This window comes from Neodiprion lecontei, chromosome 7 (assembly GCF_021901455.1).
Source record: "Neodiprion lecontei isolate iyNeoLeco1 chromosome 7, iyNeoLeco1.1, whole genome shotgun sequence".
NCBI lineage: Eukaryota > Metazoa > Arthropoda > Insecta > Hymenoptera > Diprionidae > Neodiprion > Neodiprion lecontei.
Genome location: NC_060266.1, coordinates 25,248,416 through 25,274,336, shown reverse-complemented (window position 1 = coordinate 25,274,336; position 25,921 = coordinate 25,248,416). Strand labels below are relative to the sequence as shown.

Sequence of the window (25,921 nt, the reverse complement as noted above, 5' to 3'; positions counted from 1 at the left end):
GTGCGAATTGGTAGGCCTAGGAGGGCCTAGCGGCGGCCTTAGCGAGGCCTTAGAAACGGTCTAATGCGTTAACGCCACCTAACCCTGCATTTGGCGGTACAATTTCGGGGCCACGACGTCTCGGAGAAAATCAGCAGTCGTTGTCTGAGGTAAACACCGTATCCAGTCGCGGCTTGACGGAGAAGCAAAGCTAAGACCCGGCCTTGTCGAACCTGCACGACTTTCCAAATATGCGGTGTTCAAGTTTTTTTCCTTTTTTTTTTTTTGTTTCTTGCTTTTCAGAGGAATAATCACTCGGCTGGCTTCGTTTCGTTCATACTTTGCACCGGCTCGATACAGCCCAGGTATTTTTCCCAGCTTTCGTGGTGTGGTGTACCACGCAACTTCCATCGCCCCCGATCTTGATTTCATCAACGGTGTTTCCTTTTATTGTTGCCAGTTTAGCCGGGGCCTTAAATGTTTTGTCCCACCCGACATGCGGCTCCTGACCCCCCGTGTTGACAATATATTCTCACCCTACCTCCGGCCAATCAAGCAGCGATGAAAGATCACGTCCACCCCCGACCAGGCAGCCCCTCTCCTCCGACGAGAGGGTGGCTTCTGCTCCTGCTTCTGCTTCTGCTTCTGCTTTGGCTTCGGCATCTCTGCCGGCCGTTATCTATATCTGCAGTTCCTGCAGCTCTCCACACCGCGGAAATGTACTCTACCACCACACACCCTCTACCACCACCACCACCACCACCACCCTCGCCTCGCCGCTCCTTCTTCTTATTCGGTAGTTTCTTGGGAAGGGAAGCGTGGCCAAAATCTATCTCGACATAAAATCATACGAGAGCTTGCGACCTTACGTGCCGAGGGCTTTTTCTTTCTTCTTCTTCTTCTTCTTCTGCTTCTTCGTTTTCGCCTTTTTTCCTCGTTTCTCTATTTACCACCGGGGTGGCATCGTCACGTTGTAAGGTACAAGATCGCCAAACGAGAGAGACGATTTTCAACTTGTGTCGCTGGGCGGGAAGACAGGGGTGAGGGAGGGTGGGGAAGGGGGAGGGGGAAAATATATCGAATCCTGAAATGAGGGAGTACGTGACTTTGGCCCGAACTCAAAATTACCCGTTGAGACATCCACGCGGATGACCGCATGTGTGTTGGATTTGTACGAGCTGCTACGCTCGGCAACTCGTATACCTACCTCGATAAAAAACCTTCTTGAAGGATCCCTACGATTTCTCCCCTCAGCTTCTTGAGTCTTTCAGAAAAATTATAACCTTCGAGGATCACCTTCGAAACGACGATTCCCGACGAATCTATAAGATGGCCGAATACGCTGCACGGCTGGGGTCGTACGGTGAAGTTGTCGGGAAACCGGCTCGATGCGATGCGCGTATCTCAAACATTTGTTGTCGCTAATTAGTAGTTAGTATTCGGCTAGCGATATCTCAAAGCCCTCGCAATTCCCTGGATGCAGACCAGCGGCGGAGTTATACGATGCCGGAGTTCGTATAGGTATGAGAGGGTGGCCGGTGTGCGAGCAGATCCGAAGAATGAGATAAAACGAGGAGGAAGAACGGAGAGAGAGAGAGAGAGAGAGAGAGAGAGAGAGAGAGAGAGAGAGAGAGAGAGAGAGAGAGAGAGGAAGAAAGAGAGGAAAAATATAGGAATGAAAATAAAAACAAAAATAAGTATCGCAAGAACGAGATATAGGAGATAAATAAGACGACGAGGACGACGACTTCCTGAGAAATGGCTAGAGTCGTGGCTTTGCTCGTAAATACTCGCATCCCGTTGATTGGGGTGTGAATCTTCGCAAAGGGGACGAGGGGGGCGGGTCCTGGAACGAAACTGTAGGGACGTCGGTGACTCCAACGAGACCCCGACGCGCCCCGTTCAACCAACGAGACGATGTGCAGGGCTGATACGTCGATTACAGAACCCGGCTCGCTTAATTGATCCTCGAGCAATTCAGACCCAAAATCTCGGACCACCGACCGGACGCTATTCGACCCCGAAATATTCCCGATAGTAGCGAAATCAACCCGGGACCGAATAAATCGAGAACGACAAGCGTAAGTGCACGTCATCGAGCACGAAGCTGACTCCAAGATCGAAAAGAAGACGACCGACAAGGAAGATATACCAGGTCGATCTCTCCGATTTTATTTTTTTTCTAATATGTTACAGTAGACTAAAACGTAAGGGGGTGAAACCACCCTTCAAAACAAGGCATGTCAAGGCGCAATTCGGCAGTTTCACCAACAAGAACGTAATACCTTGTAACCAATTCGACTGGAAAAGTTTACTATTACCGAGAAACGAAAAACGTAATGTTTCCTTACTTTGGAGGGTGGTTTCACGCCCTTGAAGTGTTTAATGACAGATAACAAAAACACATGTATCGCTTAGTTTTCAGTCTACTGTAACATACGTTACCTTCGTTGTTTGATCAATCCTCTTCAAGTTCAAGGTGACGTTCTTCGGACACGACTCTGAGGATTTCTAGTAATTGTTCAAGCGAACTTATCCGAAAGCTCAGAGATGGCGTTGTATTTCTTAGGAACGAGGGGGGCGCACACCTGTTCGCCGTGTTGAACCATGCCTCTAACAGACGAACAAGCGGACCCGTGGGTGGGCGGATGTATACATATGTATGTACTCCAGGAACCCTCCTCGGTGGTCGTAACATCTGTTACCCAACCCTCCGCCGGCTGAGCGCTCTAAAGATCGGGCGCAGATTTCAGGGAAGAAAGTAATTATATGGAATACATCAAATCCTCGGGGTGTAGCTAGTGTGTGGCAGGCTCAGCCAACGAATTCGACTACTTCTTGATATAAGGCACGGCGAGCAGACCCGACCCCGGTAAAACTTTATGATTTATTATGTTCAGCCCCCTCTTTGTCTGTTTCTCCCCACCGCGAATCACTCCCTCTGCACGGCGGTGGTTCAAGCCCACGGACCGCTTTGTGCCGCGGTTGCCTTTGTCGATTTGTAATTCAAGTCGTACCGTATTATGGAACTATCAGGTATAGGTACCCGGTTTCGGATGAAATTCTCACCCCGAACGGGGCAAGAACCAACCTCCGAATTATACGAGGTGCAACTTGGCGCGGCTCGAGCTTCCTTTCATTTGGATCAATTGGACAAAAGATGATTAGCCCGGTGGTAAGGGTACATGGACCAGGTACTCCTCGTTCTATGTTTAATTTACAGCCCAAGCGTAATAACGGAGGGAGAGAAGAAGACGAAGACGAAGAAGAGGAAGAAGAAAGAAGCGAGCTGAGAGGGGGAATCGCCTCGCGCAAGAGGAGATACAAAACAGATAAATTAGGACACGGCAATCTGGAAGATTGGGGCCGAACGAGCCAGCCAGCGTGGTCCGGACTCTCTGGCTCTCGCCCCTTCGGGAGCGACACCGCCCTCCACTCCTCTCCTCGCCCCGAATTCTTTATTACGATAGTTCGAACAGGATCAGAATTCAGACTACTTTTGCCACTCCGTTTAACTTCTCTTATCGGGCAATCGAGGAAAAAAGTTTACTCGTCTGCTCAACGGCCCGGGACGCGGCGCTTCTGCCTACCGAAGTCGTGGGGGTGAAAACGCGTTCTGCGTTCGTCATTCGAATCCTAATCGCGCGCCAGTGTGTCCGTCGGCCGGATTCATTAACCGTGAATACGCCAGTCGCGAAGTGCTTCACTTTCTCCGTCCCCGAAACCAGAAGGAAGCGCCGATCAATCCGTCGGAAACGTCTCGCGTCCCTCTAACACCGAGCACCGACAGGTACACACTCGTTCCAGCTGCGAAGGAATTCCTCAGGGAGAATTAAAACCCCCTTTCCGTGCGCAAGTACCGAGAGTTTCGCGAGTTCGTTAGCGAATCTTTGAGCGAGGTGGTCGCGGGGATGAAATCTAGCCGAGTAGGTACCAACCTACCCTGCAGCCACGTACCTAGTCGTTACTCTGTCTTTGCATAATTGCATTGCTGGTGACTCGAGATGGAAACTCGGTCCGATTCCGCCGCATTCTCGAGGACTCGTCAATCGACCTGGGGAATAACGGCCGGGTCGGGTATTCGAAAGTCGCGAAAAAACTCCTAGCATGGCATCCTTGACCGGCGTCGCGAATTCCGGCGGAAACGTGTGGCGGGTCGTCAAGTACCTACCTAAACGGCTAGCCGGAGGGTGCGCGGCTGGTTTCGTGCTTCCTCGGCAAAACGCTAAATGCCATATCGTACACACGTAAGCGCGGGTGTTGCGGGACGTGTAACACGTGCCTCTCTGTCTTGCTGTTATAATTGTAACGCCTGCCTGTAGATTCAGAAGCTGTAGTTCTGCTATGCAATATTCATGGACGCCCTGAATGGTTATCGAATCGAGAAGTGAAAGCAGAGAGACAGGGAGAATGGAATAGAATAGAATAGAACGTATCTTTTTTGCGACCAGGGACAACAAAATGACGGTCTTGAAAGATAAAATAACTTAAAACTAGTGAAGAAGAGATCTCTCAGCGTAGTATTGTATTGCGGATAGAATAACAAGGAGGAAAAAAAAAATAACTGCGATAAGGAGAGAAATTTAAGAGTGATACGCCGTTGATCAGGCTAGAACGAAACGATGGTATCTAATTACAATACATGGGCAATAGAGTGCAGTACATAACCACAAGCACATACCAACTGAACGGAGGTTAAACTTTCAAGTATAGTCAACCACATCAATGTAACAATGTATTTACAATTTCATCTCATTGTCGGATAACTCATACCAGCACTAATAGCAATTGGTACATTCGGATTGTAATGTTGTCAGATTCTAGATACTAACCTTAATAATATCCTAAATTTCAACAATGCCGTAAATGTTGACAAACGATTGTCAGAATGTATATACATATATATAGAGAGAGAAAGAGAGTTAGAGAATTTTGGTATCGACATGCTGATATGCAGCATTCGAGGAGACAAGTTTCCTTCCGTCGGACAATAATTACTCTCAAACAATGCCAAGTTCAATATCTGCAAGCTCTGCGGTAGGGAGAAGGAAGTTAGTTAGAAAGTTTGACAAAAATATTTCCGACAAGAATTATTTTCGTCGCTGATTTGCGGTCCTCCTTTGTATTGAAGGAATAAATGAATTCGAGGCGAGGAAGCTGGAAGAGGAATACTGCAAGCACGCCCAGCTTTTTTTCAAGTAAAAACGTACCTGTACAACATGTAACCGTATATATACGTATACCTATATACATACATACATATAAGAGCGAAATGTTTGTCCGAGTAATATAATTGATTGTATTAGGCGAGTTTGGTATTCCGTTCGCGGAATTAGGAATTGCGGCTGCAGAACTCTGCGGCGAAACTCCTGCGGAGAGAGCGGCGAATGTTTGCTCGCGAATTACCGGAAGGCATGGCGGCCTGGAAACGGTCCGTGATGTTGGTTCATCCCAATTGCCACCTCCACGTCTTTACCCCATCCGACAATTACACGCGAAGGTCCGGGTGTCAGGATTTTTCCTTATAAATCTGTCCAATCGAAACGATAATACCTTTTAGGAAGTTCATATTTCGGAAGTGACGCCGACGTACCGCCGGACACAAGTTCTATGCCGGTCCCCACCGCGCGGCTGAACCGCCCGGCTACATCGAGCCGAAGTAAGTTATAAGCCCGCGAACCCAAGGCTCTGAGTGGCATGTTTCCTCATCGGAGGAGTCACCGGAAATGATGCCGCGTCGCCGACGGGAAAGTTATTGGCCTGCCTCGCGAGCCAGACTGCGAACCACGACGGAGGCGGAATCGGCCTTACTTTTAACGCAACGAAAATATACTTTAAATATGAAACAGTCAGATACAGAGAGGTGATCCCCATCGAGACGAGTCGCGACAGCGACAAGCCAGGAAAGATCGTTCCCTTTTCTACCTACTCCTCGTCCTTATACCCCTGCTGCAAATTCACTTAGAAAGGGGGAAGGGAAGTGCATCTTTTTTTTTTTTTGTCGTTATCGTTCTTCATCCATTTTCATTTTACGGTAAGAGCGGAATCATCGACATTAGGCAACGAGTACCAATTATAATGCGGTAGATGTTTATTTTTCGGAAAATCTTCTCGTCGCAGAACTTGCGGGACAAGAGGAGAAGGACCTGAGAGATGCAGACTGAGCCGAGTCCAATTTGCGGCGAAACTTTCGAGGAGTTTCGAGTTCCCTGGATCGGGAACCACGACTACAAGCCCCGTTTCGCGGGCGGGGAGAAACGTGCTGTAGTGGCGGACTCGCCGCTGCGTCTCGGCCGCCTCTAACGAGGAACCTCGAATGCAGCGAGTCTTAGATTCCCGTGCAGAAATCAAGACACTGCTTGATGCGAGGGTATAGATGTACCCATAAGAGTTCATTCGCCATTGTGTGCGTATAAATAATGCAGTATTGAACTCCAGCGCTGGTCAGATAGTAGGAAAATACACCTGTCTAGTTCGGGAGAGAGGGATAGAAATCGATGAAGCGAATCTGCTTTGAAACTCCTGTTGTAGGTATTGATGCGCAGAGGAAATCCGCAGCTGCTCTCGTCGGTTTTATGTTCACTCTGGTGTAAACTAAATCCTCGGAAATTAAGATTCTTGATATAAGGCCGTCTCTGCGTACAGATCCCGATACAGACATCTTACCGACAATTTTGGCCACTTCACAGTTCAGACACAAACCCCTTTTTCGGGCCTAAACACAAACCCCAGGGTTCGCATCTGAGCTGTGAAGCGGCTGAAGATGTCGGTGTCGGGATCTGTACTCAGAGACGGCCTTATACGCCTAATTCGGATGATTCGGATAAAGTCGCAGACATATCTGATTCCAGCTAGTCTTTATCACGCGTCACTGATGTGTGACTTTCACGATGAGCTTGTGAACAAAAGATTGATTATTATTTATACCGTCGATGTCGGCGTTTTAAAACCGCTTGTTCGTTGGACGGGTTTTACTCTCCTTCGTCGATCGTTTTCGATAACGTGCAATTTCACCAGCCGCGGTTCATTCATTTGTTTCATTTCGGCTCGTTTTACCTCACTCGCAGTTTCGAACATTCGTTCGTTCGTTCGCTCGTTACAAATCCAATAGAACAGGGCTCGTCAACGGTATCCAGTGTAACTCGCTTGTCGCGCTGAGCTTTTGAAACGACTGAAAAATAGAAGAAATACAAACGCCTAGGAAAAAGAGAAAAAAAAAATGAATATCGTGCATACAGTGAAAAAACTTGTTCAACGACTTGAAATCCTGCGCAATTTTTGTACTCATTTCCGTGTCAGTCATTTGCCAAAGCGTTGAAAAACAGCAGTGACGGATGATTCGTAATTTCTTTTTTACCTCTATTTCTGACATACCTGATGAAGCAAAGTCAGACCATGTCAACGTCTGAATATAATGCGCAGGTGTAGATTATTCTTTTCTACTTCACTCCTGTGATGTTCGGAATGAAAAAATTTTCCTTTAATGTTTGACTTTCGATCTCAGAAGCTTCGAACTGCACTTACAGCGCTGCGTGAAAGTTATAATATTATCGTCGAAAGTTTTCGTCTCAGAACTCGTAACTCGTAGGCTATTAAAGTACGAAATATGTAAGTAGAAGTGCAAGTCGCTCGGAGAACGCCGAAAGTGGTGAAGCTACTTTGACGTCAGCTTCTTTGGATCTTCATAAACATCTGTGGAAGTATACCTGCCTTCCAAGTAAGCGATATATACACAAGATGCAGCAAATGATTTCGTTGGTGTAGGTGTGTGTATGTGTATACGTATACACGTATTCTTTGTGTCTAGAAGGTCTTGAAAAGCCTTTTCGCGGAAAAGTTATTAACGACGTTTTGTGTAGGCACAAGGCATCGGATAGGTATACACCTGAAAGGGACGCGCAATTATGTCGATAATTATTATCCTCCTATACAGGGGACCTGATATAGGCGAAAAGACGAAAAGGCGAAGAGGTGCGAGGGTGGTGCACCCTTACAGAAAAAGGGAATTACAGGCAAAAAGAGGTAAAGAGGATTTTCGATTGTCGCAAAAGCTTTTGGGCGAAGAATTTTAAACGGAAACAGAGTTTGATGTTATTTATTTTCAATGAGACGACGAAAAATGGATAGAAAGTGAAGTCCGTCTCTTCGGCTTTACGGAAAAATCCTCTCGAAACCCACGCGGCACATACGCGACGTACCTCCTACGAAACTTCTCCTTACAAAACTATTACTATTTCCGGTTTCGAAATTGATTTACCTGCATGTGAAGGTAGACTTCTCCTACCAGGCGTCTTCCTCTCTAGAATTTTCATATGATTAATATTCATATTTATTTCAACGTATAAGAGCAAAGGTTTTCAATACGTTCAGCAAAATCGATCAAAGATTTATGAAGTAGGTAACGAACCGCGAAATTCCATAGATATATTGAGAGAATTGGTGTGATTAGAAAAAAACTATAACGTTTCTGAAAATTTTAACAAAAAATATCAAAGTGCAAAAACTTTTTGAGAATCCACGGGATTGAGAGAAGGGGTGGTTCTTCGTTCTAAGACCTCGTAAATCGTCGAGCTTGAGTAAGAAATGTTCATAGGTCAGACACTCGTGTCCCCTCTGCAAATATGCGATGTATGTATCGCATAAACGTAAAACAAGCCGAACACGCCGTCGCCGTGCACGAAACCCCGACTCGCTTCCATTGCAACTTCAAGCACGTCCCTACGATCGTCGCTTTGATACGAATACATACAACAATTGGATCCTCTCGTAAGTCCATCCGCAAGTTTACAGCGCTTCGAACCGCATTTCGAAGCGGGTTAACACGTCGTGATAATTTTTTGATTTTGCTCGCGAGTGAATTGTCAAAACGATTGTTAAAAATTTGAATTCTTGTGACTATGCTGGTTCGCGGGGGATGATCAAGTTTTTCGAGGATTCGTCTGACGTCTGTCCATATTCGTCGCATACATACTTCGCTGATTCGCTGTGTCGAACCTTGCAGGTATGCCTGACGTATATTCGAGCTGGATCGGGTGAAAATAGATTTTCGAAACGCAATTTCCCAGCGAGGAAATGAAGCGCGTGCACACGGACGTGCAGGACGCGATGCATTACGCCGGCGATTAACACCCCGCCGTGAATAATCTAATCCCCGTAGCCGTGCACCTGCGGTTTTAAAACTCGTCAAGGAGATCCGCGGATTGTTGAAAAGCGCGTTAGTGCCGCGACCGGCATCGCGAGGCTGTGAAAAACTCGGCAAGAACCGCCCGCGAGACTCGAAAGTCTTGTAAAAAGCCCCGAGGCTTTACATCGCCGATACATTTTTCAATCCGGTTTCTCGAGAGGCGGGAATCGAATCCCGTCGAATCAACGCACCACGAAATTCGATCCGCACGCGCAGCGGCAGAGTCTCGAAATGAAATTTTCCCAAATTCCGAAATCGAGGCCATTCTTGTTTTACCGCTCTTTTTTTTCCAAAGCCCTCGTACTTCCGAAGCGAAAAGTACGGGGATTACCTCGGTAACGAGAAAACTACTCTCACCGCGCCGCCTAGCGGCGGCCACGCGAGATAATCGACGGGTGTTTTCGCTACGCGCACGCTACGCAGTTATCATTCGTTTCTCGTCGATCACTGGGTAAGCTAACGAGTTCCAAAGCGTAAATAAATTAATTCAGTGTCCATCAGCCGCAGTCCTTCTATTTCGCGAACGGAGCGACGCGGTCTGCATCAGGCAGACCATCAGCGGGTTTGGCGTCGCTGTTTAATTGACGCGAGTAATTGACAAATTGAAACAAAACCCAATTTACCCTTGAACGTAGGTAGGTGGGTGCAGGATAAGAGGAGGAGGGAGGGAGCCGGAGGACGAGGATGAAAAATAAAACCTTGTCTATATCCGGGAAGATTGCGGGTTGATCGACGATGAGATGAGTTTTAGCCAATTATCCTCGCGGTCGTTCCGATCCCGTACCACCACCCCCAATACTTATCTCGATTGATCCGGAACCGTAGGGATTTACCTACATAGATTGGTATAAGTCGGTACCATACATACGTATGGTTATGGATTCGGAAATCGCGTGCCCGCCGAAGAATTGGAACAAAATCAATTCCAACGGCCCTCTGCAAGCAGTTTCATTATACCTACACACGTACGCAAGATCCGTGTGTGGCAAATTAAAGGCTGAATCAACAGCCAAATATCCCATTTCATGACCGACGTTCACCAGCTTCGGTCATCGATTTAACCAACATGGCGTCACGTTCCAGCACCATGTAGACGACTTACGATTAGTCTCATATCTAAGGAAACGTAAACGTCAGCGCTGAACTAGACTCGTGATAAATTATTGAGAGACGAATTTATTTCGAAAGGATTTCGTCGGCTTGAGTTTTCGCGATATTGCCCGTTTTCACGCGTGAAACATATAACGTAGTTCGCACGTGGTGAGAATGCGGGAACGCGTTTCACGGTGCCGGGACTTTTTCGCGTGTGTCAATTTTTTCCTCGATTCGAAAATTGGCTTATAACTTTTTAATATTTCTACCTTGCAGGCCTGACTGCAGGCGGTTTAAAGTTTATTTTGAATCTTTTTTTTCTTTCATTCGCCCCTCTTGCGACATCTCCTTTCTGTAGAGGTTTCCGGCCACGTTGAACCCTCGGGACTGACTTTCGGCGACGGGGGAATCAGGGATTCGCTAATCGAATAGACGAATAGGCGAATTCTTACTCCTGAAAGCCTGTGAAATACCAAACAGGGGATAACGACTTGACCCACGCTACGGTCTTTAACTTACTTTTTGTTTTCAGGGAGTCCCTCTTTCTCTCCAAGATAAGACCATCTTCACAGTTGAACAAAAAATACGTCGCCAGAACGGATCGTTGAAATCATTCATTCGACAAATCTAATCACTGATCACTCAGGGAATCTTGGGATAAACTGTTCTTGTAATGACGATTAATGCAGCTAATTTGATCAATCGAAAATATTTATAACCTATATTGCTATATTTTTTTATTCTTTTTTTTTTTAACTGAAAATTTACCTATTGAATGAAACCCGCGATGCCGACCGCAATATGTGAAAATTAATGCTGCGTGGTATTATGCAAAGGCGCACGACAAGTTTGCACGTGATATTGTGATAGGGCGCACATCACGTTTCACGTACAAGATTTTACATTAAACGTTGCGTCTATACCCGAACGCGTACCCGCAGGGCACATTGCGAAATATTTGCACAACCGTTGTATTCATAATAAACGCGTGCGCAGCTATATGTGTGCAGGTCAATTATAAAATCATGCAACGACAGGAGTAAATGAGAAAAGCGTGGGAAAAAAAGAAAAATAAACAAAAAGAAAATTAATTACTAATTTCGTGATGGTAATCACAGGTGAAAGTAGAGAGTCAATAATTATTATATTATTGATCGAGTGTGGGGAAAAATAATTTGAAATTGCGTTCGAAGAGTGAAAAATTGAATCAAACATGCGCAGGTATATTATACATACGTGTATGTCACGACGTATACTATGACGTATAATATGACGTAGAATGAATAACGATTACATATTTTTTTTTCATTTTCTTTACTTTATTTTCTTCTTGTTTTCCCCGCTCTAATTTTTTATTTCTCTTGTTACACGGCTCTCCATAATTATATTTCATCCCCGGCGCCAAACGGTGAACTCATTATTTTCTCAAAGAATTAGTCAGTCGCGTATAGCTGCAGTATGTACATACCGCGTACCTACAGCTACAACGTATAAAAGAGGGTGGCGAGAAAGAGAAAGAGAAAGAGAAAGAGGGAGAGTCGGGGGATGGCGAGCCACCCCTGCAGGTCTCTCCCTCTTCGTTTAATATTTCCCCTCGCCGCTTCTCCGCCGTTCTCGAAACTCTCGCCGCGGGTAACGAACCAAATTTATTCGAATTTAGAAAAAAAATTTATCATTTTTTGCTCCTCCCTCCCTACCTCGCAGGTTTTCTTTTCACGTTAAAACCCTCGACTCTCCCACCGCATCTTCAAAACTCCACCGGCTGCACACAGGCATACGTCGTCGTACCGACTACGTTGAAAAAAAAACAAAATAACTGTGATCAATTATGTGTAAAGATATATGTATATACGCCTATAGACGTGGCAGAGAGTGTGTTGCGCAGATGTAGTAGGTAAGTAAGTGTAACATACAACAAAGACTCTGGTTTTTTTTTTCCTTCTACGCAAGCGGCCGCGAATCCGGTGTACAAAACTCCCGAAGGCCGTGAAACTTCCCCCCCTCCCGCCCCGCCCCGCCCCTCCACCTGCGCACGTTTTGCCAACGAGAAATATAACGATAATCGTATTATCATTATCCTCGTTATGCCGGGGGCGATTAGATTTGCGTAATATAAGGTACCCACCCACCCTTAATTTCGAAAATTCAAAAATCGAAGGAAAAAAGAAAACCCGACCATAGATTTCACCCCGAGGCGATCAAGTCCGGTAAAGCTCAAAGCGAGCACGCGGCGTGCTTTCGTCAAGCTGCGGAGGTAAGGGCAGTTATATCGTACCCTATTTTTATCTCGCCGCTGGGGGAAGGGGGGAGAGAAGCTTCGGAGACAATTCCAGAGGCGGTGGTTAGCCAGCGACAGGGTGGCCGGCGCCGCGGCTAAATCGGGTTTCGAAGGGGGGGGAGGGGGGGGGGGGGGGAGAAGGGGTGGGACGAAAGTGGTCCAGGACTCTCGAGAAGCCGCCGCGCCGCTCTCGTCGAGGGTAGGAGATATTAAAAGTAAGGCATGATGGGCCAAGTTATCTCATTAGAACAGCTTGTACAACCAGACCTCCAGCACCACCCCTCACCCCTCACCCCTCATCATCCTCCTCATCCTCCTCCCACGTCCCGGGTGCGGGAATCGAGCGCTAGCCTTGACTCGAACGGCGCCCGGCGTCGCCCGCAGGGCCGCCCTTAACCCGACCGTCGCGTCGCCGCTCGACCTAAGTGGTTCACCGTTTTCCTCGAGCGGGGTAACGGCGCTGAATAAAACGAGGGGGGAAGAGGATGGGAGGACGATGGAATGTAACGCAAATCGCCGAGTTCCTCAAAGTACGAATTATCCTATCTATCGCCACCGTTCTAAGGCCCAAAACGTTGGCTTGCAATGTACATCTCTTTATATTGTAAGAATATCGTAGCGCCGCCGCCTGGCTCGGGAATCGAGGAGAAGAAACGATTGATAGATTAATCGACAAAAACATCGGACAAGTGTGAGTAGGATTTGCGCCCTGAGGCTTGCGTACTAAATTAATTGTTTTTTATGCGATATAACTACAAATCAACTGTTTTCGGATTTGTTTCTTTACTTCTGCTGTGATACCTCATATTTAAATGAAATTTGATCAAAATATGTGACGTAAATGGCAGCATCTTTTCATTGCGATGACTTAGAAGATTGAATTTTTTACACCTCGTAGACCTTAGTATTTTGTATTAATTTCAACTTGATGCCTTTACCCGTTCCTGACCAAAAAGAGTCTTGACAGTCGGATAGAGTGACGAACAACAAAGTGATCCTGTAAGGATTCCGTTTTTTTCTTTTGAGGTAAGGAGCCCTAAATAATGATTAATCGAAATCGTTGCATTGCTCGATCCAATATATATACATTTGAACGTGAGTCGAAAAATTGAACGACAACCTACACACGTCAGACGTGTGCTGCAGACGAGAATCCCGCTGTCTCTACTTTCCGGACTACCGAACGTGGAAATATACGGCACGGTTGGGTGCTAAATCAAACCTAGAAAATTTGAAAATATGCTAAGAGAATCTGCATCGGCACCACGGCTTTCGTAATGTGACTGAAGACGTGTGTGTGTGTGGAAGAGGAGGGGGGTATTCTAATATCAGTTCCGATTCATAATGCATTAGGGTTGCCTGCATCGCTTACCGGTCGTGATCGAGAAACGAAGCTCGAAGGATCTATTCACCCTCTTTGGTTGAGTCGAAACTAACCGCACGGATATATTTCTGCATTTTGAAGAATTATGGCTGAATTAGTATCGTTATTATGACACTCGTGTATCGACTGTTGACTGTATTAAAAAAGAATAGCAACCCTCATCCTAGATTTTTCATCTGCGGTAACTAAACTCACTTTCATTTTCTACCTGGAGTAATACTTTTTTCTTATAGTTAGAAAAGAAACTGGTCGAGGATCGTTCGTAAGTTACGACCGAAAATTCACCCCGGCGGGGGGTTGGATTAGTCGCTAAAACTCTACTTCGGACGAAACGGCTGCAGGGCCCTTAATTTTTGGCAGATGTGCAGCGGGGACTGGGATTCGTCAGGGCGAAGGGCGAGACAAAAAGGCGTGAAATTTCGAGGGGGTTCGGAGCGGCCGGGAGCGAAAGGGGGCGGTTATATTGCCAAGGCGCAAAACGGATACGCGGCTAATGCGAATAAATGGGTTTCGCTGCCCGCAGCCCCGCGGCGATGGGCGCATCTGTGTATGGATATCAGGATGGTGGTTAGATATGCGAGTAACGCGTATTATGGTCGGTCATACCTGCAGCGGCAGGTTATAAATTAACCATTGTTCAATTGTTGCCTCGACGCCGTCAGGATGTGGCTAACTGACGTGGGCTAATTTATACCCCGACTAAGAAGCCCAAATTTCCACTCTATTCCCATCTCGCCGTTGTCTTCCCTCCGCTTCACTTCCCTTCCAGCTTCCCTAAGTGACGCGGTTGGCCCAAACGATCATTCGGCATCCGGACGCCGCCGCAACCCCCGATACTTGCAAGGGATGATATCGTACGTCCGGCGTTTTAACGCATGGTTTAATCACTCGCGGCACCGTCGAGCGTCTTAGAAATTCGACGATTGGCCAATTCTTATCGAAGAAATTAATCCACCGCGAAAAATCCGCGAAAAATCTTAGAAATTAATACTCCGTAAAGCAGTAAATCCTTTTTTTGCCAATCGATGCGAGATTTATAATTGGTTTTATCGAATTATTTCATACGCTGGTATCAATAATGTCATTTCTTTGACACTTTGTATTAGGATGGTTCAGAAAAAAAAAAAAATGTCATTTTATTTCCATGGCAATCCGTCGTAAGTTTGTTTGGGTTAAAAGAAAGTATCTGTCGAAAGATGAGCTTTCTACGTTACGCGAAAGATCGCGCTCAGCTGATTTTTCATTATTTTAGACTATTTTTTATTTGTAAAGCATCGCTAATGAAAACTTTTCTTTTATTGCGAACATCAATCATAATATCAATTTACGTCACAAAGGAGACCGACACTTGTAATATTAAGTCTTCGGTTGACGTTTGAGAAGTCGATCTGACGACTTTTTCATTAATTATTCAATCTCATAAAATAATTATAATTCACTATGAACTTCTAATTTAGGAGAATAAGATTTCTGCTTCATATATTGTTGTATTATTGATCGTGATCTTTAGGATTAATATAAATGTCAGGAAAGAAATAATAATCAAAGTGCTACAACGTGTTTCTTGACAAAATCAAAAAAAAATGTAAAACAAAATGGAAAATCAAATGAGCGCGATCTTTCACATAACGTGGATTGCTCATCTTTTTACAAAATCCTTCTTTCGATCCAAACAAACTTTTCATAGGCGTACGATTTTGTACGACGGTAGAAAATCGCAAATCATTCTTTCTTTAAACACCGTACCCGACATATTATGCTTATGAAATAATTTTTTTAAATCAGTAAAGTACCTGCAATTCGATGAAATTATTTGCTGCAATACGTTCCGTACAAACGATCAAAAATTCTTTCAGGCGAATAACCTTTTTCCAGTAAAAGTATAATGGAATCATTTCCTGTAGAATCGGAGTAACAAATTTTCACGGGTCTGTGAAACGAGAGAGTAATCGCAGCGTAACCGCGAGTCCGTGTTTTTCCCATTCGTCAAATTTCGCGTCCTAAAATCGACGGTGATTGTTTGCCACATTTAAAAACTCTGCAGACAAATGACAATCGGAAGTTTAATATTTCAAGTCTTGTAAATCCCATCTGTTCTTCGGTTCTATCTATTTCCCGCTCTTCCGATTTACAAAATGCAATCAAACATGGCATAATTCCCACCTCCGCTGGGGTTTTGAGCCGCTGGATAGGGCGGTAGCAAAATTTTGCACAATTGAATCACGCGTAATCTCGCAGTACAGTCTACGCGAATAAGCTGAGGACCACGATATTTCTCTGCACCGTTCTCACAATCAGCCCATCCTTCTCTCTCTCTCTCTCTCTCTCCACCCCCCAGCCCTCCTCTCTCATCGTCGACTTGATTAGCTCCCCGCGCATGACGCACGCCACACCATCTCATCAACTGACGAGCGAGACACGAGAATTTTCGTTGGATTTTCGTTTCCCCCCCGGGGGTCTTGGGAAGACTCGGAAATAAAGTGCCCATTTTTGACGTTACATACCGTTTAACGACCTCGAATTATTCAAACTTGCGCAAGCAATCACCCTGATTTCTGAATTTTTAACGTAAAACAATTTCTCCGTATACTATACAGTTGTTGTCTCAATTCTTAACGGATTGTGATTAGACCCGCATAATAATTTCCGTGAGGATTCAGAAGAGGGAAGAAAAAAAATCTCAAAAACTTACAAAACAAACTTCCGACTGTTTCCTGCATCGGACGACCAAACAGTCAGCAAGCAAATACTGATCGACACCGAATCGGTGAGTGGTTTGTACTGCATTCTGCGGGGCATTGATTGTCGCAAATTGAAAAACAATTAGCACGGTGTTATATCCTCCACACCGAACCCCGCGGGATCACGTTCACAATAAATGCGCATCACGTTCTCTCAGGGTCTGGTTCGAACTTGCCTTCGTTTGCCCCGTGCCAATTCATCCTGCAAAAGGGTATTTATTTATGGCGAAAGACGGTCCCACGCATTTAGTTTGTGATCTAGAACCATTCCTCGCCGTGCTCGAATCCTTCGGTGATAAGACGAAGCAGCGCCGAATTCCCTGCAGCCCCGCGAACGATCTAATAACGAGAGTCAAGCGTGTACAAATAGTGACACAAGGAGATTTCGGGGTACAGATCCCGATAGCGATGTTTTACCGACATTCTTAGCCACTTCACAGCTCAGACGCAAACCCTTTTTTTGGGTGAGGGTAATCCCCACTCCGGACGACTTTATCGATCATCGGACAAAAGGGTTTACATCTGAGCTATGAAGCGGCTAAAAATGTCGGTAAAATGTCGGTATCGGAATCTGTACCCAGAACTCTCCTCACATCACTACTTGTACATATCGATGTAGGAATGCAGGCGTTGCCGGCAGCGAGAGAGCGAGATACTCCAGGGAGAGGAAAATCGGGAAAATAAGGGGACGGGAGGGTGAGATAAATTGGTGCGAATTGAGGGAGCGTGTGCACGCCGTGCCTAAAAGAAGAGAAAAGGAAAAGAAGAAGAAGAAGCGGTGCGACGCTCGAATCGCTGGAGCGAGTGTTGGTGGTAGTGCCGGAGGATCTCCTCCTTCGGCTAACCCAATCCGTCAGGATAAGTCGGGCGGACGCAAGGATAATTCGGTTACCTCAACACCCTCTTCGCGCTACCTTGCCGTGCCCCCCTCCATATTTCCAGCCTCGACGGGGCGCCCGATCCTTTCTCTCCGGCTGATTGTGAGCCTCGTCGCGGATTCCGCATCGTCCGGATACGTCACGTAGTGCGTTCGCCATCTGTATAAGGCACACGCAACGGAGACCGACCCGCAACTGATCATTCTCAATTTCAAAATTTCGATATGAACGTGGAAACATACCGAAATCTGACGAGGTTTCAGGTCCACGGAACACGCGGTCTTTCTTCCGATGTAATTGGTCTTGATGTACACCTAATCAAGTACCTACTTCGTATGCATAATATGGACATTGCGGAAACGTGCAGGCGCGTTGATGAAATTCGTCGTCCTCGAAATCCGTCACCTGGAATATTGTAATCAACATCCCCCGGTTGTTAATTCGACTTGAAAGTCTTGAGGAGTGACAGCTCGTGTAAGGAAATTCATCGTTACGAATATCGTCGGTGCTGTTTCCCTTCTTCTTTCCATCTAGCAACGACTTGAATGACTCTTAATTATACACTCGGGAGAGGAGGAGGATAGAAGAAGCAGGTGGCGGGCACCTAGCCCCAAGTATACGCGACTCTGAACCGGAATACACGCATGAATTTTTACACCGCCAGTGTGAAACGCTTCTAAGAGGGGGCGGATACATGAGAGTGTGTCGATACATCATTAGCGTTTCGATAATTAAAGGAAGGGTTAAAGAACCCCCGGGCTCGGAACGATGTGAACGCTAGATGTGTGGCTGATTGTGAAACTCCGAGGTTCCCTCAAGAGCGAAGAATCACGAGTACCTTCCGACCGCCTCGGCGACTCTTCATCACCGCGCGTTACCTTCCCTGATTATTATGTCGATACTATTATTATTATTATCATCGTCATTTTTATTATTATCTTCATTCTCGCACGGCGCGTCGTTGGTAACTTCGCTCGGCAAAACTCAAGCCTTGCTTTCCAATAAGTGCAAGATTTCAAAGGCACTCAGAAATGCTTCATTCCATGATTTTATAGAATTATAGCCGTACGTGGAGCATTTCATAACGAGACTGAGAAACTTGACCCCGAAAATTACAGTATTTCATACGATATGAAAAAATATCAGCGCGTTGATCGGTACGTCTATCAATTGCCTGATAACAATTTCAAAAAGTTATACCGTTCGTATATTTTACACCATAATCTCACCACAACTCCCACAGAAAATTGAAATACAATCCGACATTTTCGTTAAAAACAATCGCTCCGAATCGCGCGTATAAAAAAAAAAAAAAAAAAAAAAAAACAACAACCGGATCCATCAGGGCAACACGCAAGCTGAGCTTAAACCGGCATTCCACGGGACGAGAAACTCGGCGACGGATCGAGCTTTTTGCAAGCCTATGCACATATGCGTTTTAAGCCGGGAAACATAATAGACTAGCGTACCGCGAATTGTGCCGGCTTGATACATTGGCGTCGACGGGCTCACACAGAGGGGATGCTGAACGGCGGTGAGAGCTGAGGGGGCTCATGTGTGTGGATGGGTGGACGGGGGTGCGGAGCAGCCCGGGAGTTAACAACTCATTTTAATGGCGTTTACTAATTTGAATTTATCCCCCGGCGAACCCCGCCAACCCCCGGCCTTCCCACTCTGTGTTGCTGTCAACGACGAGGTCATAGTTGTTGTGTACAGGTGTGCACTGCTCGGACTGCTCGACCCAATGCAGGATTATTGTTGGTACACCTCGACCCCCGACAAACTGCACCGGCATCAAACTTCGTTCGAAGTCGCGGAATGGCAAATTCGAAAGTACCGAAAAAAAAATCTGTCGGAAAAAAGAAAATTCAAACTCCGGAGGCAGCGTGGAGCACAACTGATATCGGGAGAGATTCTAAGAATGTCGATGTTTGTGTAATTTTAATACTTTACTTTCTTGCATTTATGGGAAAATCGTGGGAGCTCACGAACGTGACAATTTGGTGCTGCGACTAACTCGTAATGAAATGAACGGAATAGTATTGACTGAAAAAATAAACCAGGAACTAAAACCACCGGGAAACGAAAGGACCCAGATTTTTTAAATGACATTTTTTGTGAAAAAAAAACAACCTATATTTGCTAACAAACACAGGAAAAACCACCTCTCATATTCATATTTGCGGATCGTCGCGCGTCCGGCTTTAATCAAAAGAGAAGTACTTGTACCCGAAGTTGACTCGATAAATCGAGTCTCTTCTCTCTGCTATCTGCGTGAGTAAATATTACCCGTTTTGTTTATTTGTAAGATTTAATTTTACCACTCGCTTTTCGTTGTTCGTTGAATTTCTGCCTTTGCGAACGATAAAATTTAAGGCAGACGCGCCAGGTCCTACGATGAGAACGACTCGGCGCCACGCAGCTGATTCCTACGTTTTACTACTTTTACGAGGTTTCCCTTTATTTTACGATACACGAGTACCCAATCCGTATAAATATCGGTGCTGACCTCGAGACACGCGTGTCGCCCCCTCCCTTTCCTATTTTGACCAGGAAAAAGAACGTTTAGATCGTATGATTGGACATGGGCCGGTTCTTCCGCACAATCTACTTTAATAACAATTTCACCGCGTTCAGAGATCCCGTTCTGTAAGTTATTATGTCGCAAGAACGAGTGTAACCACTTCAATGCTTCTCCTACGATAGGCGATCACTTGTGATCGTTTTCTATATTAGTGATCAAATGTGATCATAATTATTCCGAATGAAACCGATCGAAAAATATACACGGAATGGAAACGACTCGATTATCAATGCTTCGGCAAGCAAACTACCGAAATACGTGTAGGTACACCGCATTTCCCTGCAGCAGGATGGCATTCGGAAATCGAACGTTCCTCCATATCTAATTGTAACTACGCTTTGTAATTATTGCAATTGTAATCTGAGCTGCGATCGGTTTCGAATTAAAAATACCTACGGTGCAGGTATGAATCGAATAAGAAACTTTATCGAAACTGTCACAATACTCAACATTCCTTTGGGATCAGTGGAAGGGTTTGGGAATAATGACATAGTCAATCAGTCGCATCTCTCTAGGGTGGGTTTTGGGTTGGTTCATTTTAGTTCGTTTTCCTCGGGAGAAACTCTTCGTGAAAATTCTCCCGCCCTGAGCATATCGAAATAAAAAGGGAGGGAAAAAATAACCCTCGCCTCGAGCTTGCGACAACTGCAGGGGTGTAACAGCTAGAAACGGAGCTGTGACGTTGCGATGAACCGCTGGAGCCGAACCTCCAACTCCTTCGTCTTCTTCGTTAGCGGTTTTCGGGGTTAACCGGGAGTCGGCTAATTGGTTGAACGCCTCGGGCAGCCACTTTACGATATCTGCTCCTGGTTCCTCCGCCTCCTTATCTGCAGTCTCATGCCCTGGTTGGATACAGAGAACTTGCCACAGATATCGATGACAGAGGAAAATTATTCTCTCATTTTCTTAGTGGCTTTTACTTTTTCCTCAAGAAATTCGCGTCGAGTTACCGTGTATCTAATCCAATATACAATGTCCGTATGGTTAGCGGGAAACAGTTGTTTAATGAATCATGCTTCCAACTTTTATGTCTTAACGAGACTCACACTGCACGCGCCGGTTAGCCACAATGGAAGGCAACAAAACTGAACGGATGTACAACATTGAAGAAAAGTTCTTTCAGCATTTCTCACTGTAATTTGTACAAAGCAATATTAATTCTCATTTCTGCTCTCCAGATGGGGAAGTTTGGCTGTTTGCGAGGAAAAAAAATTTAACCTCACGGCACCGAGTCTGTGCCTGTTTGTACAATATGAGTGATTATCCCCGTGGCTTGGTGGAAACATTTTCGCTAGAAAAAACAGGCACAAGTTGTTGGTCCCGGTTTAATTTTAAAATCATGATCGTGATGATTGCACAAGGCAATTATCCATGGAATAGCATGGCCATGTATGGTTTTTATCGATCGTATCAGTGTGTACCTACGGTTTGCCCCTTCCAACAATTATGCTGCTGCTGCAGCTACACATAAATGAATACGCATATAACTTGCGATGTTATTGCGTGCGGTAATAATAATTGCCGAATGAGCTTATTACAATATTCCACGTTATATTTGTGAACGACAAACTCTATTTCCCTTTGATGATATTCCACAAACGGCTCTCATCAGCAATCTGTTCATACCTCCAAATATCATTCATATACGAATATACCAAATGATTACCGAAATATGTCTGTATTGTTTCAGGCCACGATTATACGGGATGGATTTGAGGACCTTTGTGATGTTTGGCAAAGGACGAATCACTTCTTGCGGATAACTGCACACACAATCATCATTGAGGCAAGAAGAACCAAAAATGTTTGGACTCGAAAAAACCAGTCAACTACGGCGAGAGCTTTCGCGGGTCATTTTTACTCTCAGTCTAACGAAATAAGTGCCTTTCACAGGTCTCGCAACGCGTCCATGTGCAAACATGAAAATTACGTAAATCGAATTCAAACCATAATGTTGTTCCACCCTATAAGACACCATGTTTTGAATATTGGGCTATGTATTATCTGTAAAATAAAATACCAGACTGCGATACTTCCTTTATATTAAATATCACATTGCTATATTGACTGTACCCTAAGTTTTGACTACTGTACAAATACATAAAAAGCTAACGGTGATGGGCGGGAAATGATCAACTTGATTGAAATTGATGGTTCACTGAGTACTTGAACGGAGTCATGATTTATCGACAATTTCAAATATCAGAGCTAGCTCCTGATAGAGGATAAGCTCAAGCACGTTTCGGAAGGGTGCTGAATCTGGTACTAGTGGCACCATCCATAGGGAAGCCTGAGAGACACCATCCTGGCATTCTGTCCTTAAAGTAGACACATCGATAACTGACCAGCATTCACCACCAAGAGAGCACGAGATGATCCAAAGCATACTTATCATGGTAAATTGCTATTGTTGGGGTTTACAACGAAGAAATTGCCTACTTTGGCTAACATGAAGTACGGTACCGCAAGCGGTACACCCAAATAATGTTATCTTTATCCATAGATAACATCAAGACCAAGTTGATAGATACAGGGTGCTGCTAACATTGCTTGCAGTCTCGACTACCACGTAAGAGATTCGAACGCTGCTTAACATTGTCAACAGTCAATTTAAATTTGTTTCGGTTCAATAATTTGAGCAGAATGTTTCGAAATTTAATTAAAACTACAGACGTAAGGGTTTAATCAGATTAATTGATCAGTTTGGTCTTCAGATTTATGTCTGTATCGATCAAGGTTCTGGTGAGAAAACCCGGTGTGTACCCCAGGCGATAATCTAAACCAAAATACGTGACACCTTCTTTTTTGTGATGTTTGCAGTGGGAAGCTTTCTGTGAGAAAATCGATTCGATCAACCCTTAGCAGACTGATTGGACATCAGAGATTGCAACAAACGCATTCATAGTATTGAAGAAACGACCGCTGGTATAATACAAATTGGATAAATTGTAATTTAGTGGTTTAGTACTTATAATCCAGGTTACACTGAGTAGTGAGAATACAATATCATCCACATCGTTTTCAGCGGAAGTGCATTGCGCCTGTGCACGCTCGCAAGCGCGAACTTTAACGATACTTACAAACTAAGATCCTTATGTAAGATTTTTCATACTCGGCTTAAGATAATGTATGATGCACTTCCGTGCTATCATATGATGGTGAAATATTTTATCTATTGTTCAAACAGATTCGTAGCATTTGTTTTGTGTCTTGGATTTGTGTAGTCTTTCATAACATGGAAAAAATTGTACACTGACACCAAAATACCTGTACAGAAATCAAAAAATATGTAATAAATTCATACTATAACATTATGATGGAGAGTTGATCATTTTTCTTCCCGACCCCTTCGAACACCCAGTGCACATTGAGAGATTTTCACATGTGACATTCGACTCGTTTCCTTGCGGTAAATCCATTCTCCGTGCAACCAATTCCTCTCATTAAATGACGTCGCGTGAGTAAGACTGAGGAGTCGTTCCTGCTCTTCAAGAAATTGCAGAATTTTCGCAAAAAAAGCGAAGGGGTTAGCCTTAGTTTTTCTTCATTTTTCGACCAAAAATTTTGGAGCTCCAATTCGATTTGTATGACCTTTTCCTGACTAATTGGACCCTCAGGAACTCAGAAAACGCAGCGAAAAGAGCGTGGGATCAACAAGAGAGAAATGGCGAATGAAAAAGCACCAGCTGAAAAATGTCGAAAACCCAGGTTTCCGTTTTTTGGCTGGAACTTTTTATACAATAATCGCAGCGTATTGGGACTGCGCCCAATCGATTTCTCTCGCTGAATTACGTCGGAATAGTGCCACAATGAATTTATTCCGGCACTTTTGAAAATCGCGAAAATTTTCGCAAAAAATGCAAAGGGGTTAGCCTTACTTTTTCTTCATTTTTCGACCAAAAATTTTTGGTCCCCGATTCGCTTTGTATGACCTTTTCCTGACTAATTGGACCCTCAGGAACTCAGAAAACGCAGCGAAAAGAGCGTGGGATCAACAGGAGAGAAATGGCGAATGAAAAAGCACCTGCTGAAAAATGTCGAAAACACAGGTTTCCGTTTTTTGGCTGTAACTTTTTATACAATAATCGCAGCGTATTGGGACTGCGCCCAATCGATTTCCCTCGCTGAATTACGTCGGAATAGTGCCACAATGAATTTATTCCGGCACTTTTGAAAATCGCGAAAATTTTCGCAAAAAATGCAAAGGGGTTAGCCTTACTTTTTCTTCATTTTTCGACCAAAAATTTTTGGTCTCCGATTCGCTTTGTATGACCTTTTCCTGACTAATTAAACCCTCAGGAACTCAGAAAACGCAGCGAAAAGAGCGTGGGATCAACAGGAGAGAAATGGCGAAGGAAAAAGCACCTGCTGAAAAATGTCGAAAACACAGGTTTCCGTTTTTTGGCTGTAACTTTTTATACAATAATCGCAGCGTATTGGGACTGCGCCCAATCGATTTCTCTCGCTGAATTACGTCGGAATAGTGCCACAATGAATTTATTCCGGCACTTTTGAAAATCGCGAAAATTTTCGCAAAAAATGCAAAGGGGTTAGCCTTACTTTTTCTTCATTTTTCGACCAAAAATTTTTGGTCTCCGATTCGCTTTGTATGACCTTTTCCTGACTAATTGGACCCTCAGGAACTCAGAAAACGCAGCGAAAAGAGCGTGGGATCAACAGGAGAGAAATGGCGAAGGAAAAAGCACCTGCTGAAAAATGTCGAAAACTCAGGTTTCCGTTTTTTGGCTGTAACTTTTTATACATTAATCGCAGCGTATTGGGACTGCGCCCAATCGATTTCTCTCGCTGAATTACGTCGGAATAGTGCCACAATGAATTTATTCCGGCACTTTTGAAAATCGCGAAAATTTTCGCAAAAAATGCAAAGGGGTTAGCCTTACTTTTTCTTCATTTTTCGACCAAAAATTTTTGGTCTCCGATTCGCTTTGTATGACCTTTTCCTGACGAATTGGACCCTCAGGAACTCAGAAAACGCAGTGAAAAGAGCGTGGGATCGACTGGAGAGAAATGGCGAAGGAAAAAGCACCTGCTGAAAAATGTCGAAAACACAGGTTTCCGTTTTTTGGCTGTAACTTTTCATACAATAATCGCAGCGTATTGGGACTGCGCCAAATCGATTTCCCTCGCTGAATTACGTCGGAATAGTGCCACAATGAATTTATTCCGGCACTTTTGAAAATCGCGAAAATTTTCGCAAAAAATGCAAAGGGGTTAGCCTTACTTTTTCTTCATTTTTCGACCAAAAATTCTTGGTCTCCGATTCGCTTTGTATGACCTTTTCCTGACTAATTAAACCCTCAGGAACTCAGAAAACACAGCGAAAAGAGCGTGGGATCAACAGGAGAGAAATGGCGAAGGAAAAAGCACCTGCTGAAAAATGTCGAAAACACAGGTTTCCGTTTTTTGGCTGTAACTTTTTATACAATAATCGCAGCGTATTGGGACTGCGCCCAATCGATTTCTCTCGCTGAATTACGTCGGAATAGTGCCACAATGAATTTATTCCGGCACTTTTGAAAATCGCGAAAATTTTCGCAAAAAATGCAAAGGGGTTAGCCTTACTTTTTCTTCATTTTTCGACCAAAAATTTTTGGTCTCCGATTCGCTTTGTATGACCTTTTCCTGACTAATTGGACCCTCAGGAACTCAGAAAATGCAGCGAGAGGAGCGTGGGATCAACAGGAGAGAAATGGCGAAGGAAAAAGCACCTGCTGAAAAATGTCGAAAACACAGGTTTCCGTTTTTTGGCTGTAACTTTTTGTACAATAATCGCAGCGTAT

The 25,921-nt window shown here is 44.7% G+C and overlaps 1 long non-coding RNA gene across 5 annotated transcripts in view; it reads left to right on the top strand.

Annotated features, from left to right (window-relative positions):
• The window catches only part of LOC124295531, a 172,546-nt gene extending 149,146 nt beyond the window's left edge, over window positions 1–23,400 (top strand). For 4 of the 5 annotated variants that reach the window (XR_006905484.1, XR_006905481.1, XR_006905482.1 and 1 more), the window contains exons 6-7: window positions 21,811–22,516; window positions 22,941–23,398. This is a non-coding gene — a long non-coding RNA (uncharacterized LOC124295531). Of the gene's footprint in view, window positions 1–21,810; window positions 22,517–22,940 lie in introns of all 5 variants that reach the window. The other variant, XR_006905483.1, reaches the window with a different exon arrangement.
• The last annotated feature ends 2,521 nt before the right edge of the window (window positions 23,401–25,921 follow it).